This window comes from Thamnophis elegans, chromosome 7 (assembly GCF_009769535.1).
Source record: "Thamnophis elegans isolate rThaEle1 chromosome 7, rThaEle1.pri, whole genome shotgun sequence".
Taxonomy (NCBI): Eukaryota; Metazoa; Chordata; class Lepidosauria; order Squamata; family Colubridae; genus Thamnophis; species Thamnophis elegans.
This window is the reverse complement of record NC_045547.1, coordinates 27,014,422-27,030,101: the sequence shown is the minus strand read 5'-3', so window position 1 is coordinate 27,030,101 and position 15,680 is coordinate 27,014,422. Positions and strand designations below refer to the sequence as shown.

The window sequence follows — 15,680 nt, the reverse complement described above, 5'->3', positions numbered from 1 at the left end:
GTTTGCCTCGAGGTTGACTCCTGAAGCCTTTTCCAGTAGTGGATATAGCCACAAGGCAATGGAGATTTGTAATTAGAGTTTCCCTTCTCTTAGAAGATGGTTCTGCCACTTTATCTGCCGTTGGGGCGTAGAGCCACCTTCCGCCTTCAAAACTATTGACCGTCTCCTGTAACCCTGGAAAGGATCCTTACAAAGTGCTATCAGTCGGGCCAGCTGAACCAAAGTTTTTTAAGGAGGTGTTACTTTTCTATCATTCACCCTTTGTCCTGGCTTGTGATAGGCAGAGCCTGGCTTCCCAAACATTGGCCCAGGATGGCATGTTTGATCATTTTTATAGCTTCATTATTAGCACGATTTTGAAAAGTAACAATAACCTATATCAACAAATTTGCATGTCAAGAAGGAGCTTGTTTGCAACGGTCTCTGCTGGAAGAGTTGAGTTCAAGATTATTAAATCATGAAACATGTTTTTGCATCAAGATATTGGAATTTAGGCATATAAAGGCAGCGTTTTTGTGATGACATCCCTAGGCATGTCATTCTAGCATTCTAATTTGTTGCAAATGCCGCTGTTATCTACTTTTTATGGGAAAAGTATCTGCATGAACACTTATAAATGGGAAAAAGTATTTCTGCGTCCCTGAGAACATGAATGTAGCACCTGTCTGTAACTTTCTAAAGGGTTATTTTTCTTGGAAAATACACAGATATGATACAAAATTAAATACAGATGCTACACTACACTTGTGTTCCTGCAAACTCACCAAGTTTCTTTTCTAAATCATTTCTAATAGACCACAGCTTTATTATCTATAAACAAATATGTTGAGCTGAGCTATGCCTTTTAGTACCTTTTCACAGTTCAGATTCATTGCCTAATAACATTGATGTTTCAAGCATTTAATTTAAAAAATGAGAACATAAAACACAATTGCCCATTTTAACTTTTCAGCAGTAATGGTAACCTTTGCAAGGACACCAATTCATTATAAGCTGTATCTCCATTTACAGTATATTATAATTATGTCTAATTACAGGGAAAATCACATCCCCCCTATCTTGTAATATGTTTAATTCAGTAGTTCAGATAATCTGAGATTAGGAGATCATTCAGAAATTAATATAGTTTGGAAATACTATTTAAAATTAAATAAATGAATGTTGCCTAGCCTTTAAAAAGCCTGTGGATTCCTGATGTATGAATTATAATGGGATTTATAAATCTATCTAACCCTAAAATAACCAGGTAATCCAAAACTTAAAATTATTCCTCAAAAACAGTTTGAAGTTGATGGATGGGGCTGCCATTTACAACTTCCTGGAAAAGCTGTGGCTGTTTTAAACAGTTTCAGAGCGTGACCTGACAAGAGCGCGCACGACAAAAGTGTGCCGACAAAACCGCGTTGCTAAAGCAGCAACGTCATCAACGCGTTGACAACAGCACGTCGACAACAGCGCGTCGTCAACAGCGCGTCGACAGAAGGGCGATTTACAACAGCGGGTCGACAGAAGGGCGATTTAAGTTAAGGTAAGGGTTAGGTTTAGGGTTAGGTTAGGTTTAGGGTTATGGTTAGGGTTAGGGTTAGCGTTACGTTTAGGGTTAGGGTTAGTGTTATGTTTAGGGTTAGGGTTAGCGTTACGTTTAGGGTTAGGGTTAGCGTTAGGTTTAGGGTTAGGTTTAGGGTTAGATTTAGGGTTAGGTTTAGGGTTAGGTTTAGGGTTAGGTTTAGGGTTAGGTTTAGGTTTACAGCGCCCTTCTGTCGACGCGCTGTTGTCGGCACGATTCAGTGCTCATTGGTCGGCACAGTTCAGAACTCACGGTTTTGTCACCGCGGTTTAGTCGGGCGCGCTTTTGTCGGTCGCCCTTTTGTTAGTGAACCGTTTCAGAGTAGGGTTATTATTATTTTTTAATCCCACATGTTGCAAAGTTTCTTTCACTAACTGACTCCAAAACATTTCACCGTAATAATAGATATCCCCCTTTTTAATTCTTTGGCAAGCCACACTGATCATTCTTATTTTTAGATCAGCCACACTAAAAATAGAAAACAAGGAAACAATGCACTATCAATCTTTTCTTTTGCAGCCAAAATCCAGTGAACAATTTTGAGCTTGCGAGATGAATGTTGATTTGGAATTAATTTATTATTCAAGTGATGTCCTATTATACTTAAAAGATCTTTAATAGAGGGCCACAATAGTATTTAAAATACATTTTCTCTCATCTCCTCCCACCCTTTTTCAGTCGTTTCTTCTCTTTTGGGAGAAATGAGGTGGGTAATAACATTTTGTTTTAGAATTACTCAGGTTTAGTTTCTTCTTTTCTTCAGCTGTTGTTTTTAATATCTACCTGGTTTCTAAGTTAGGATTCATCTGATCATTTACATTTGTTGGTACTGGCATCTGGAAGTTACATTTCTTTTGAATTGCAAGTGTTTGTACACAGTGAATTTTCCCTTCTTGGGGAGCAGCCATTATTGAAGTTGAAAGTTGAAATGTTAATGCACTATAATTTATTATAGTAATATTAAATGTTTATTAACCTTAACAATAGTACATAATTTATTAAATTTATATATCAAGAACAATTACATTGTTCACTTGTAACAGTCAGTACTTGCTCAGAATGCCAACATTCAAAGTAAGTTTTCTGTAGTTAGAATTTAGACTTAGTGTGTGTGTATTGGGGGGGGGGAATCTGTAACAATGTTTTGATCCCTAAGCACATACTGTAGTGCTTGTAAGCAGTATTCTGAATAACAGTAAGTGAGCTTCCTATAATCTTCTCGGCTGTCCTTGCCACTCTCTGTGTGGACTTTCTATCTGAGGCACTCCTGCCACTAAACCAACAGTGATGCAGTTTGTTAAAATACTCTCAATTGTGCTTCTATAAAACATGGCCAGAACAGAAGGAGAAGGATGGGCTCTCCTCATTTGATGCAGAAAATGCAGGTGCTGGTTTGCACGCTTCACTAAGGATGGCATATGGAGAGTCCAATTCAGATTGTTAGTTATCTGCACCCCCAGATTCTTAATACTGCTGACTACCTCTACAGCTGCATCCTTGATACTGAGTGTCGTATGACTATGCTGGCTTTTTCAAAAATTGACAATGATCTTCTTTGCTTTATCAACATTTAGAACCAGGTTGCTTTTGTTCTGTTACTAGATACTGTAGTCAATGGGGCATATTTTGTAATGCAAAATATGTTTTCCTTTTGGATTTTATTACAGTTCTTGGAGTAATGTTGTTTGCCTCATGTGATTACTAAGAGGAATCCTCATCTCTAGTCAAGGATGCTTTCCAGGTCATAAGGCTCCATTATATGAACTTAATTGGAATATATAGGCATTGGTGTCCTTTCCACAAATCTCTGGAGCACAGACCTTGAGAGAGTGATCTGGATAATTAAAAAAATTAATTCAAATTAAATGTATTCATTGACATTTACCTGGATACAACTCTAGCCTCATGGCTGATTCTGATTGTTGATATATATGAGAAACTTCAAAGACGACATTAAATTTTTCAATGGAACCATAACTTCCAGGAAGCAATTCATATATGTCCAGAGTGAATGTTTTCAGCCCGGCTACTTTTTTCTGGCATACGTTGTTGCAGTAATCTCATTTCTAAAATAGCCATATATGTTCCTTTTCTACTGTGTTTCCCTGAAAATAAGACAGGCTCTTATTTTCTTGGGACCCACAAAATAAGCACTTGGCCTTATTTTTGGAGAGGTCTTATTATTTTTGAGGTGCAGGAGAAGCTGAGTGTGGTCACCTCATGGCTGCTGATGTGTTGCAATATTTTCGGGGCGGGCTTATTTTCAGGGAAACCGGGTATGTTTTCTTTTAATTGTATTTGAGTGCACATGTTTTCTGTTCTGCATTCTAAGCAACAAAGGAACATGTTGAGTGGCCTAGTTAGATTAATAGCCTTAAAAGGCCATGTAGCAGTAATGAGAGCCAATAGATATGACAACCACAGAACAATTTAATGAAGTATCCTCTTCCCCCATTAAAGAAAACCGAATAGCAATCAGGAGTCTGTGCCTTTTTTCATATTTTTACTACTACTTCAAAAACACCAGGACTACTTCAAAAACACTGAGAGAGGGAAGGTCTTTTTTTTTCTTTTTTAAAAAAGCAAAAAATTTAACCTGTTCTAAGCAGTGTCACTGTATTTATATATTTCATGTGAAGCATCTGATGTTCTTTAACATCTTGATAAGTCTGGGATTTTGGGGGGGATGGGATGGTGGATGGGTAGGGAAGATCAATCAGACTCTGCTTTCAGAACCACACAGAAAATGGGATTAGAAGGGTAAAGAATGTCCTACCTAACTAATATTTCTCCTTCCTTTAATATTTCCCTAATAGTTCTGTATTTAGTAAATGTCAGTGTAAGATATGTCAAACGGGATGGGGTTATTAGTAGGCCAATGGCATTATTTCAATACTAATGGCTCAAGTGTACATGAGTTCAAGTGAAACTATGGGCAACTTTATTTATCATCTTTGTAAGTTAATTCTGGGTGACAATAGCAATAAAAACAAATTAAGAAATAATTGTGGACATCCCAATAGTTAACTTGGAGGAATTATTGAAATCGGGGGGGGGGGGGGGATACTCCAGTTTCATAGGGCACGCCCTGTAATAGAGAAGGCAAGGTTCTGGAATCCTATCAGTTGACATTACTTGATGCCAATTCTACCTGAATTGACAAAAAACACACGAGATAGACCATAGGACTGAGCATAATTACCATCATAGCTATGCTGCACAGTTTCTGCATGGCATGCGTTTGCCCTTTGACTGAACATAATGGAGAAGGGGGGAAACAAAATGTCTGTTAGTCCAAATATTCAAATGCATATTTTGTACATGCATAAAAGATGAATGGAATATTTTGCAAAAAGGTTTCACATATATTATGTACTCATAAAATGGAATATAAGAATTTAGTGAATCAATGTTTTCCATTAGAATTATCCCATTAAATCAAGATGTGCTAAAGTTTACTGTATTCTAAAAATTTCAAATATTACTACTTAGGAAAAAATGGACTTTTGAATTTTGAACACTGGAGAAAGATAGGGACTTGCATTAACCACACAATATCGTCTTATGATATCATTTGTTCATAGTTGCTAGAAATTCAGAGAAGCTAGGCAAAAATCAGAATTTCAATTGGCTCATAAGCATCAAATGCCTAAAGAACAGAAGTATCCCAACTTAGTTAAAGATTTGACATAAGTTCCTTATTCATTTGTTTCTGTTGAGTGGGAAGGCTTGAATGGGGCACATATTCTCTGGAATTTTTCATGCATTTAAATATGAGTTGCTGCGCTACCCATATATCTCATTTGTGTGACAGATGTTCCTTTATTCTCATTCTTTAGCTGTGGACTACTTTCATTTCTTTGGGACATTGTTAATGTAGCAGGAAACTGAATACTGTTGATAAATTAAGGTTTTTTTATTTATATAAAAAAGTTTGTGACAGAAAAATCTGTATCTTTATTGAGATGGGAAACCTTAAGTTGCAAGCCAAATTTCCTGCAATAACAGTGCAATCTGATAACTTAATCTTTTTCTCAGGGGAACAGTGTTAAAGATCTGAAGTGGTTACAGTGCTCAGTGTCCCTCATCCAATCAACTGCTTAGCCTTGGAAGATGGAACTGTTTCCTTAGTTGTAGAAACTTTGCTGCTGTATTTTGATTCCATTCAAATATCAGTATAACCTAACACTGGCCATCCATGTTGCCTGTCTTGTACTGGCACTGAAAACATTTTCCTAGAATCACAGTAGTTCCCCACTTTTAAAGTCTCACACAGGAAGTAAATTCATAAAATTTGTCTTTTCATTTTGCGTGGAATATAGAGATTAGGAGTTCTGGTGGTGCTGTGGTTAGAATGCAGTACTGCAAACTGACTGCCCATAGTCTGGAGTTTGATCCTAATGGGTTTGAAGTTGACTCGGCCTTCCATTCTTCCCAAGTCAGTAAAATGAAGACCCAGATTGTTGGGGAAAATATGCTGACTTTGTAAACCTCTCAGAAAGTGTTGTAAAGCACTAAGGAGGGACAGTATATAAATCTTAAATACTATTGCTATTAATAAAATGTTTTGGCTGTTTAATTTTGATCAACTTGATTTAAGAGATCAAGGAATGAATGCTTCAACAGATTATCATTCTCACTGCCCATATGAGAGGAGGATCTTCCAAATGTTGTGGTTGCTGGTTATACTTCTAAAGGATGTGGTTAATATAAGGTATTAAGAGAATAAATGGGCTGAAAGACATCTGATGTTTTCTAGACCATTAAATCACATAACTCAAAATTACATTTATATGTCATAATGTGCATTTGTGAGCGAGGTTTAAGTGGAGTGTCAGTATGTGCAATTCTAGAAAGGGAGCCTAAATGGCCCAAGGTGTTTTGTGTGGTTTTAAAACTGTTTCGGTTTCAGACTGCAGTTGCCATTTTCAGTTCTTTTGATAGATTTATACAAACAAACAATCAAACACACACGCATGCGCACGCGCGCACACACACACAAACACACACACACACACACACCATTCCTAAGTTATATCAGTTCAGGATAAATCTGCCCCTACCCTCTGCAGAATCTTAACATCATTCAACCAGCTTTCGTAATGGGGAAAAAAAATCACAATGCATAGCTTGCAGCATTGGATCTGAATGAATTCTTTTGTTGCTGTCCAAACTTTCATAATAAATTTAGGAAGACTTTGCTGGCTGGGGAAAGTGGATAAAATAACAAATGTTAAATTTCATGATAATTGTAAATCCTTGTTTATTTACTGATATTTTGATGTTTATCTACTACATCTCTTTTTATCTTACCTTACTTTACCTTACCTCTATTTCTGCTTCCTACCTCTATCCTAATTGTAGAGCAACCATAAAGGCCCTTGAAAAGATATGTAAATGCCATGATCTATCTATAGCTGTACTCATGGCAATACTATGTATAGCAAGTAGAGGCAATGCTTGTGATATTTTATGAAGCAAAAGTTGGATTTTGAAGAAGTGTGATAGTAAGAATATTGCTATTGTTGAACTTTGTTGTCCGAAGTTCAAAGATATCCAAGAATGGACAGCCAAGAAATAAAACCAATATGTTATTGATCAAATCAACCCAGTGTCCTACTTTGAGAAACAAATGATCAAGCTGAATTATCCTACTTTGGACATATTGTAAGAAGAATTCTGGAGATGGCTCCAATGTTAGGAAAGGTGACAGGAGAAGATTATGACAAGAAGAAAAATGGATAGGCTCAGTTACAGTAGAGATGAGTATACCATTGGAAGACCAGATTAGTTATAGATCATCATGGAGAATATCTGTGTAATTGCTAGGAACAGGGCGTATATCATTCATTTCATTTTTAAAATTTATGAATTCTCAGTTATGGAACTCACAGTATTATCTTTAAAAAAACCATCTTGGTATGGGGGTGACCTTTATCCCATCCTATGCCCTCTGCTAGATATGTGATCTCTGTGAAAGGAATGCATCTGCATTTTAGTGTCCCTGTTTCCAAATAGGAGAAGTTTGGTGAGAATGAGCTGGTTTATAGAATAGAATAATAAGAGCTATGTTTCCAAGTTTCAAATAAACACTTGAAATATGTTGATTAATGTATTCATTTTAAAATTAAAGCATTTAAAAGATACATAATATGTAGTACCAATGAGAAAATTGTGTTCTGCAAATATGTAAACAATATGTCAAGTATATTAATTCAAGCCTATTGATAAGTATAGACTTGTTACAAGAAAGAAATTATATTTAGGCAAAATAAATTTTAGTTGCTGCAACATTCTGCAGAGAAATAGCAATAACAATAGAAAGCTATGTTGTCAAAAACATCTACAAGTGTTTGCTAAGAAAAGTGCCTTGTTATGTTTCATAAAATCTGTATAGTGGGGGGAATGTTTCAAAGTGATTTTTATTTTCATGTTTGCTTTAGAATACCAAATATTTAAAGTAGAATTAAAACTATGTGCAAATGGGGTCTTTTCAGTAAGAGAAGGATTCCTTTGCATTCTAAAATTTTCTTTTGAACATTATTGTGAAATGGACAATGTCATTTAATTATTTCAGGACTATAAAAACTGCTGAAGGAGTTGCTCAAGATGTATTATCCCTTACAACTACCCTTGTCATAGGAATAATTCATCAGAATAATAGAGGTAAATCTTCTGTATAAAATTTATCCATAATAATTAGAAAAAGTAAGAGGAAATAAAACTTTTGTCAAATGCAATGTGCAAAATGTTGTCTGGAAAGATGCTGTTTTTTAAGTCTCTATGCTGAATTTTTTAAAACTCAAAACCTACCATGATCAATACATTAGTCATATAAACATTGACTTATGTGGAGTCAATGGTAAGGCACTAGTTTAAGTTCACAAATTTGGTATTTAGTTGGCTTATTGTCTTACAAACATAAAATACAAATACGTTCAGGCTCTGTAATAAGCCAGCTGAAAACCAAAACTTCTGTCACATCATGTCTTTAATAAACTTCACTTTAAGACGTAGGCAAGTGTAGCAAAAAGCAAGCAGACGACACAAATGCTAAGAAAAACAGCAAAAACATGTGTTTACAAAGAGTTACTGTATTTTTCAGAGTATAAGACACACCGGAGTATAAGATGCACCAAGATTTTGAAGAGGCAAATTACAAAAAAAGGTTTTGCACTCTGCAGACCTCCCAAAATGTCAAAAAAGGGGCATGCATAACCTTTAGGAGGCTTGTAGAGTGCTCCTGGGGGCTGGCGGGGAGGGGGATAAAAATGAGCAAAAACCAGCCCATTTTTCCCCAAAACGGGTCCGTTTTTTTGACAAAAAATGGCATGCATAGCCTTTAGGAAGCTTATAGAGTGCTCCTGGGGACTGGGGGCAAAAATGGCCTGGATTTTGGGCTCATTTCTGTCCTCACCAGCACTCTGAAGCCTCCTAAAGGCTATGCACGGCCATTTTTAAAAGGGAGCAGAGTTTCAGGAGGCCAAAAATGCTGGATTCAGTGTATAAGATGCACCCAGGTTTCAGCCTCTTTTTTGAGGGAAAAAGGTGCATCTTATACGCCTGTATATGGTAGTTCACACAGAATGCTTAGTTCAGAGTTATCATTATTTTAATAGAAACTACCCTGACTGTTTTGAACAACAAGCTCTAGTTCATATGTAATCAGAAATCATTGTCAAAGTTCCTCTGGTTTACAATACTAATTACTAGTCACAAATACTTTTGTTTGTATGGATTGTATGTTGTCTTCCATTTCTCTGAAACATCAAGATCATAACAGCTTTGTAATTTGACTGTCAGAAGACAAGAATCTAATACTACAAGGAAGATCTTATTCAGTTCCTATCTTTGCACAGAGGGCAAGGAATATTCATAGCTAAGAAGAAACGACAAGGGTAGAATTAAATATTTATTTGATGAATAAAAGTGAAAGAAGTCCACACAAGTAAGGAATAGTTAAAATTGATTAAATAAAAGTATTTTTATGAGTAGTCTGGGTTTTGTTTGTTTTAACAAATTGCTAAGCATCTTTTCACATCATGTTTTAGGGGCAGGTGTTTCTGGTTTTGGCGGAGACACAAGGTAGTTTTGCTGGGTACTAGTGCCTTGATATTATTTGGTTGGAAATTATCTTTATTTGTTCCTTTTTTTGCAGGGGGGAGGTCCAGAAAGCCTCCCTAACAGCCCAAGGCACAGTATTACAAAATGAGTAATACCCACCCCAAATCTTCTGCATTTAATTCCGCGAAATTTCTTGAACATTACTTGTATGAAGTTTCCTTCCAGGCCCATTTTATTGTTTGGAAGTAGTACTTTTATAATCCATCCTTCAGTCTTTCAATATGTTTTAACCATGGGTGTTCCTGACCTTGAAAAGCTGAATCCACTTTATTTTTTCCCTTCTTTTTTGCTTTTACCTGACTGTGAACCTCTTCCATTCAACAGCTAAGGACTCTCACCTTGTGAAGTTGTACTCACTTTCTTTTTCTATACCTTTTATCTCACTTGTTCAATGAGCTCTGTTCAAGAGAACAGCTCTTTCTCCTCTCTGTGCTAGTATCCCTTTGAAGGAATTAAGCAGCAGCTGCAGGTGGATGTCCCGTGAGCTTGTCTTGAGGAATGAATGCTATTTTAATCTTTATTATCTGCACAACAATGCTATCTACGTTCTGACTAGCCAGATGGCAGTCTGATTTCACTGCTTCTCATAATCAGTTTCATTTCATTTTTTTAATAGTTAAAGGAAAATATTTCTTTATCCCGCTTCTCCAAGGCACTAGCTTTGCTGATACACATTTCCAAATTATGGCATTTTTATTCTGTTTCTATCAGCTTCTATGATATTAGAAAAGAGTCTCTGCTTCAAGACCCTGAGGATTTTTTTTTTTACACTACTTCATTTGCTTGAAAGCAGAACAAGACTGAATGCATCTGGCTGGGTCCTTCAGAAAATGAGTTTTGCAGAAAGTAAAATAGGATTTTGCATACTAACATTCTATATGCTACTTCTATCATCAACACATCATGATTTCCTGCACATACATATGTGGTTTTCCATACCGTAACCCCATTTTCCCAATCTATCTGATTATGGGCTTTTCCTATCTAATTACTAATCTGATCAAATCTTCATTTTTAAAATTAGCATCAACTCTATAAATTTATTGGTATTTTAAAATAGTAATGGAGTATGAAATGGTAACATTCAAATTATATTCACTTGGATCATTTTTTTTTTTTTTGCAATGGGTCTTCTGAACAATTAGTTTCTATAGAGCTGACAAGAATTTTGAAAGTAGCTATAATGATGACTGCAGTTTGTTAGAGAGATCCATTAATAAAATTTCATTTTGCTTCCAAAATCAGCTGATCTCCAATCTGCAAGCATGTCCCACACTCGAATTCTTTTACTATCTTGAATCAATGTAGTCCTTCTAGTAATCTAGAGTAAAAATCAACTCCAGAAAGGCTAAACTTCCTTTAATTAAGATTGGCTTTTATCACAGAATTTTGCAAGTCTGGTTGTGCTTGATTTCCTCTTCTTTCCTTTACTTTTGTGAATTAAGAAAGTGCTTATGAACACAATCTGTGTATTGTGAATTTGAACCATGTTTCCCCCAGTTGTTATTTGTAATGGCTCCTATGTATCTCTGTCAGGGTCATTACTTACTCTTTAATGTTTTCTTGTTCAGTCTCTCTGCCCTATTCTGAGCCTGTTTTCAAGAAGTCATATAGCTAGTTTGGTTTGCAAAAAGAACTGTCCATGATGTTCAGTTGATAGTATTTTCCACATAATGGTATGACTTGTAAATGTTGTATGTAAGGAATTAATGCAGGCTCCATTTAGGTCACTACATGTGTAGCGCTATCGTGAAGTTAACTAGGAATTATTTTTTTTAATCTTATTTTAAAAAGTATAAATATAGCAAAGTACATATCCATTACTGGCAAACTAACTATGCAATATGCTTTATATTAAGGTGAAATAAACGTAAATCTGAAATTGCTTCTTCCTGAAATTGGCATGTTTATTTTCAATCATTGCTTAAGTAAAAATTATAAAAAAATTCTCTATTGCTGCATCATTCAAAACTCTTTATCATGCATAGTTTTATTTGCAAAGGAAATACCTGCATTAAATCTGTTACCATTATGGGATGTCTGTTGATTAGAGATTTCATTTAATTTACTTTAATTATTGTTTGCTGTTTTTAGTTACATTCTAGGGGTCCTTATCTATAAGTAGATTCATTCATTCAACCTATGAACTACTTTGAAAGAGAGAGTTATACTATTCTGCATATTGTCTAGCGATTTCTCTTGATAATCATGAATACAGTATGAAAATCATCCAAAAGGATTTACTTTGACATACAGCTGAAACTACAAATTTCCCTCTGTGTTTGCTTTGTAGAGTTAATAACTAAGTAAGTCTACAGTACAAGGCAGTAGAGACTAGGTATTATTATTATTATTATTATTATTATTTTATTATATTATATTATTATTATACAATTGTATCACAGCGGCCAGTTGTTTCGCCGGATTTGGCATTGGTTACTAGTCGGGCCCCACCCAGGGGCCTAGGACGTCGTAACGTATTTTCGTAATATGCGTGCAGATCCAAGCAGTGCGGCTTTTTGCATTTGACTGATGGTGATTTTGTCAATTTTTAACTGTTTTAAATGTAATTCCAGTGCTTTTGGAATAGCACCCAGTGTGCCAATTACCACTGGAATTATCACTGCTGGTTTGTGCCATAGTCGTTGAATTTCGATTTTAAGTCCTGGTATCTTGCGATTTTTTCATGTTCCTTCTCGGCAACCCTGCTATCACCTGGTATTGCGATGTCTACGATTGTGACCTTATTTTTCTCAACCAGTGTGATGTCTGGTGTATTATGCGCCAGTATTTTGTCGGTTTGTATACGGAAATCCCACAAGATCTTGACCATCTGATTTTCGGTGACTTTTTCAGGCTGATGTTCCCACCAGTTTGTTGCTGTTTTAATATTATAATTTTTGCACAAATTCCAATGGATCATTTGTGCTACTGAATTGTGCCGCAATTTATAATCAGTCTGCGCGATTTTTTTACAGCAGCTGAGTATGTGATCAATAGTTTCATCAGCTTCTTTACAAAGTCTGCATTTGGCATCATCAGAGGATTTTTCGATTTTGGCCTTAATGGCATTTGTGCGGATAGCTTGTTCTTGCGCAGCCAGGATTAGTGACTCTGTTTCTTTCTTTAATGTACCTGTTGTTAACCATAACCAAGTTTGTTCACTGTCCACTTATCTTTTATTTTTTCCAGAAATTGGCCATGCAGTGCTTTGTTCTGCCAACTCTCCATTCTTGATTTTATCACATCTTTTCTGTATTCTTGTTTCGTCTGTTGGGCCTTCAGTAGATTTTTGTTCTTTACTTCGATTAATAGATGTTCTTGACTTTCTTTTAAATAATCAGCCAGTGCATGTTTTTCTTCTTCAACTGTTTGCTTCACTTGTAATAATCCTCTGCCACCTGATTTTCGGGGCAGATATAGTCTATCAGTATCACCACGTGGATGTAAACTGTAGTGCATTGTCATTAGTTTCCTGGTTTTTCGGTCCAAAAGGTCCAAATCAGCTTGTGTCCAGTTAACTATACCAGCTGTGTATCTTATAACTGGTATTGCCCAGGTATTTATGGCCTTGATTGTATTTCCACCATTCAATTTAGATTTCAAAATTTTCCTAACTCTGTTGGTGTACTCTCGCCTGACAATAGTTTTTACTTCTCCATGCTTGATGTTATCCAACTGCAGAATGCCTAAGTATTGTAGGCTTCATTTTCTTTGCATTTAATTAATTGGCCATTGGGCATTTCAATTCCCTCACATGCAGTGATTTTGCCCCTTTTTATGGATACAGTGGCGCATTTTTCCATGCCAAACTGCATTGAAATATCGGTGCTGAATACTCGGACTGTGTTTGTCAATGATTGGATTTCTATTTCTGACTTTCCATAGAGTTTCAAATCATCCATATATAGTAAATGTGAAATTTTTTCAGCTTCTTTGGCTGTTTGGTAGCCTAATTTCATTTTTTTTAAGATTACTGATAGTGGGATCATTGCGATGATGAAGAGAGGAGGTGAAAGTGAATCACCCTGGAAAATTCCTCGCTTGATATTAACCATTCCATAGATCTCATTCCCTACTGCCAACTCAGTTCTCCATTGTTTCATCGCCTTTTCAGTAAAGGATGTAATATTTTTGCTAATGCCAGTTGTTTCTAAGCATTTTATGATCCAACTATGTGGCAGTGAGTCAAATGCCTTTTGTAATCAATCCAGACCATATTCAAGTTCGTTTTTTCTGTTCTTACAATTTTCTAATATCATTGTATCAATTAGAAGCTGATCTTTTGTGCCCCTGCTCCTTCTTTTGTTGCCTTTTGCTCTACTGGGCAAGATGTTGTTTGTTTCCAAATAATCCATCATGTTATCTGCAATAATGCCTGTGAGTAATTTGAAGGTTGTTGGCAAGCATGTTATTGGTCTGTAGTTTTCAGGTGTTGTTCCTTTAGTTGCATCTTTCTGAATCAAGTATGTTTTTCCAGTTGTCAACCATTCATCAATTGGCCCTTTTGTAAAATTTCATTCAGTTGCCTGGCCAATATTGCATGTAAACTGGTCAGATATTTGAGCCAGAAACCATGTAATTGGTCCTTTCCAGGTGATGTCGAATTCGTTACCTTTTTAAACTCGATTTTTGACCATCTCAGTTGTTATTTCTAATACTTGCATTTGTTTGTTGCCAATGCTTTTCTCAAAGTCATGTATCCACTTTGCTTCCTTGTTGTAGTCCTTTGCATTTTCCACAATTCTTTCCAGAATTCAACTGTGGCCTGTTTTTCTGGTTTTTCACTTTTGGTGTCACCATTTACATTAAGACTTTGATAAAAACGCCGTTGGTCTGATCGAAATTGCTGATTTTGTTTATATTGGATGATTCGTGCCTCATATCTTTCAATTTTTCTAGCTGTTGCTGTTATCTGCTGTTTTACAATCTCTACAGCTTCATTGATGTTTTCTTGTATCCAATCTATACCTCCTGATTAGCCGATCTATGATTTGTTTGTTTTTAAAGAGGCCGTTGCTCATGCATGTATCTTTAAGTTAACTAGCATCTGCCCTTAATTTTTTGATTTTTTGTTCTAAACGGATTTTCCCACTTTGGCTTTGATGCTTTTTCTGTTGTATGACTAGGTACTTTAATTTTAATGCCTAGTTCATTAGTGACTATTACAGCTGCGCTGTACATTAACTGGTTTGTTTTCCAAGATGGATCCCGGTTCAATTGTTGAAAACACTGCATTAAACCATTTCATGATAGGGGCCAAAATTTTATTAGGCACAGTTTTTAGTGATGGTAAACGTTGCCTTTCCTCATTAAGCAGAAAATGCTCCATGATCTTATCCTTCAATTCTTTTTGTTTTTGAGTTAGTTCATCAGTTGGTTCAGTGATAACCGGTTCATTGGTGGTGGTGTTATTTCCTCCCAAAAGCTTCTTCTGGGAGTTCTACTATAATGTCTTAGTTGTGTCTTGAATATCAGTTATTTCCGCTTGTGATATTGTTTTTTGGGTTTTGCAATTTGCCTGAATTTCCTCATGTTCAACTTCACTAAACACTTTATTCCGTATAATAAATCGCCTTTGATCTGCTAATCGTTGTTCACTAACATTTGAATCTGGATATTGTTGTTTCCATAATTCATACATTCGCTTTAAATAGCCTCTTTTTTCTGGCTCTGAGTTGTAGTAACAGGCCATTATGGCACGGTTTTCATTATTATTATTATTATTATTATTATTATCAATTGTATCACAGCGGCCAGTTGTTTTCGCCGGATTTGGCATTGGTTACTAGTCGGGCCCCACCCAGGGGCCTAGGACGTCGTAACATATGTTCGTAATATCCGTGCAGATCCAAGCAGTGCGGCTTTTTGCATTTGACTGATGGTGATTTTGTCAATTTTTAACTGTTTTAAATGTAATTCCAGTGCTTTTGGAATAACACCCAATGTGCCAATTACCACTGGAATTACCACTGCTGGTTTGTGCCAT

At 36.0% G+C, this 15,680-nt stretch overlaps 1 protein-coding gene across 2 annotated transcripts in view; it reads left to right on the top strand.

The window, feature by feature from the left end:
• The window catches only part of LARGE1 (LARGE xylosyl- and glucuronyltransferase 1), a 355,590-nt gene that overhangs the window by 45,115 nt on the left and 294,795 nt on the right, over positions 1-15,680 (top strand). The window contains exon 2 of one of the 2 annotated variants that reach the window (XM_032221401.1): positions 8,145-8,233. The exons of the other annotated variant lie outside the window; for it this stretch is intronic. The gene's annotated coding sequence lies outside the window, so the exon portion shown is untranslated. The remainder of the gene's footprint in view (positions 1-8,144; positions 8,234-15,680) is intronic. 2 annotated transcript variants of the gene reach the window in all.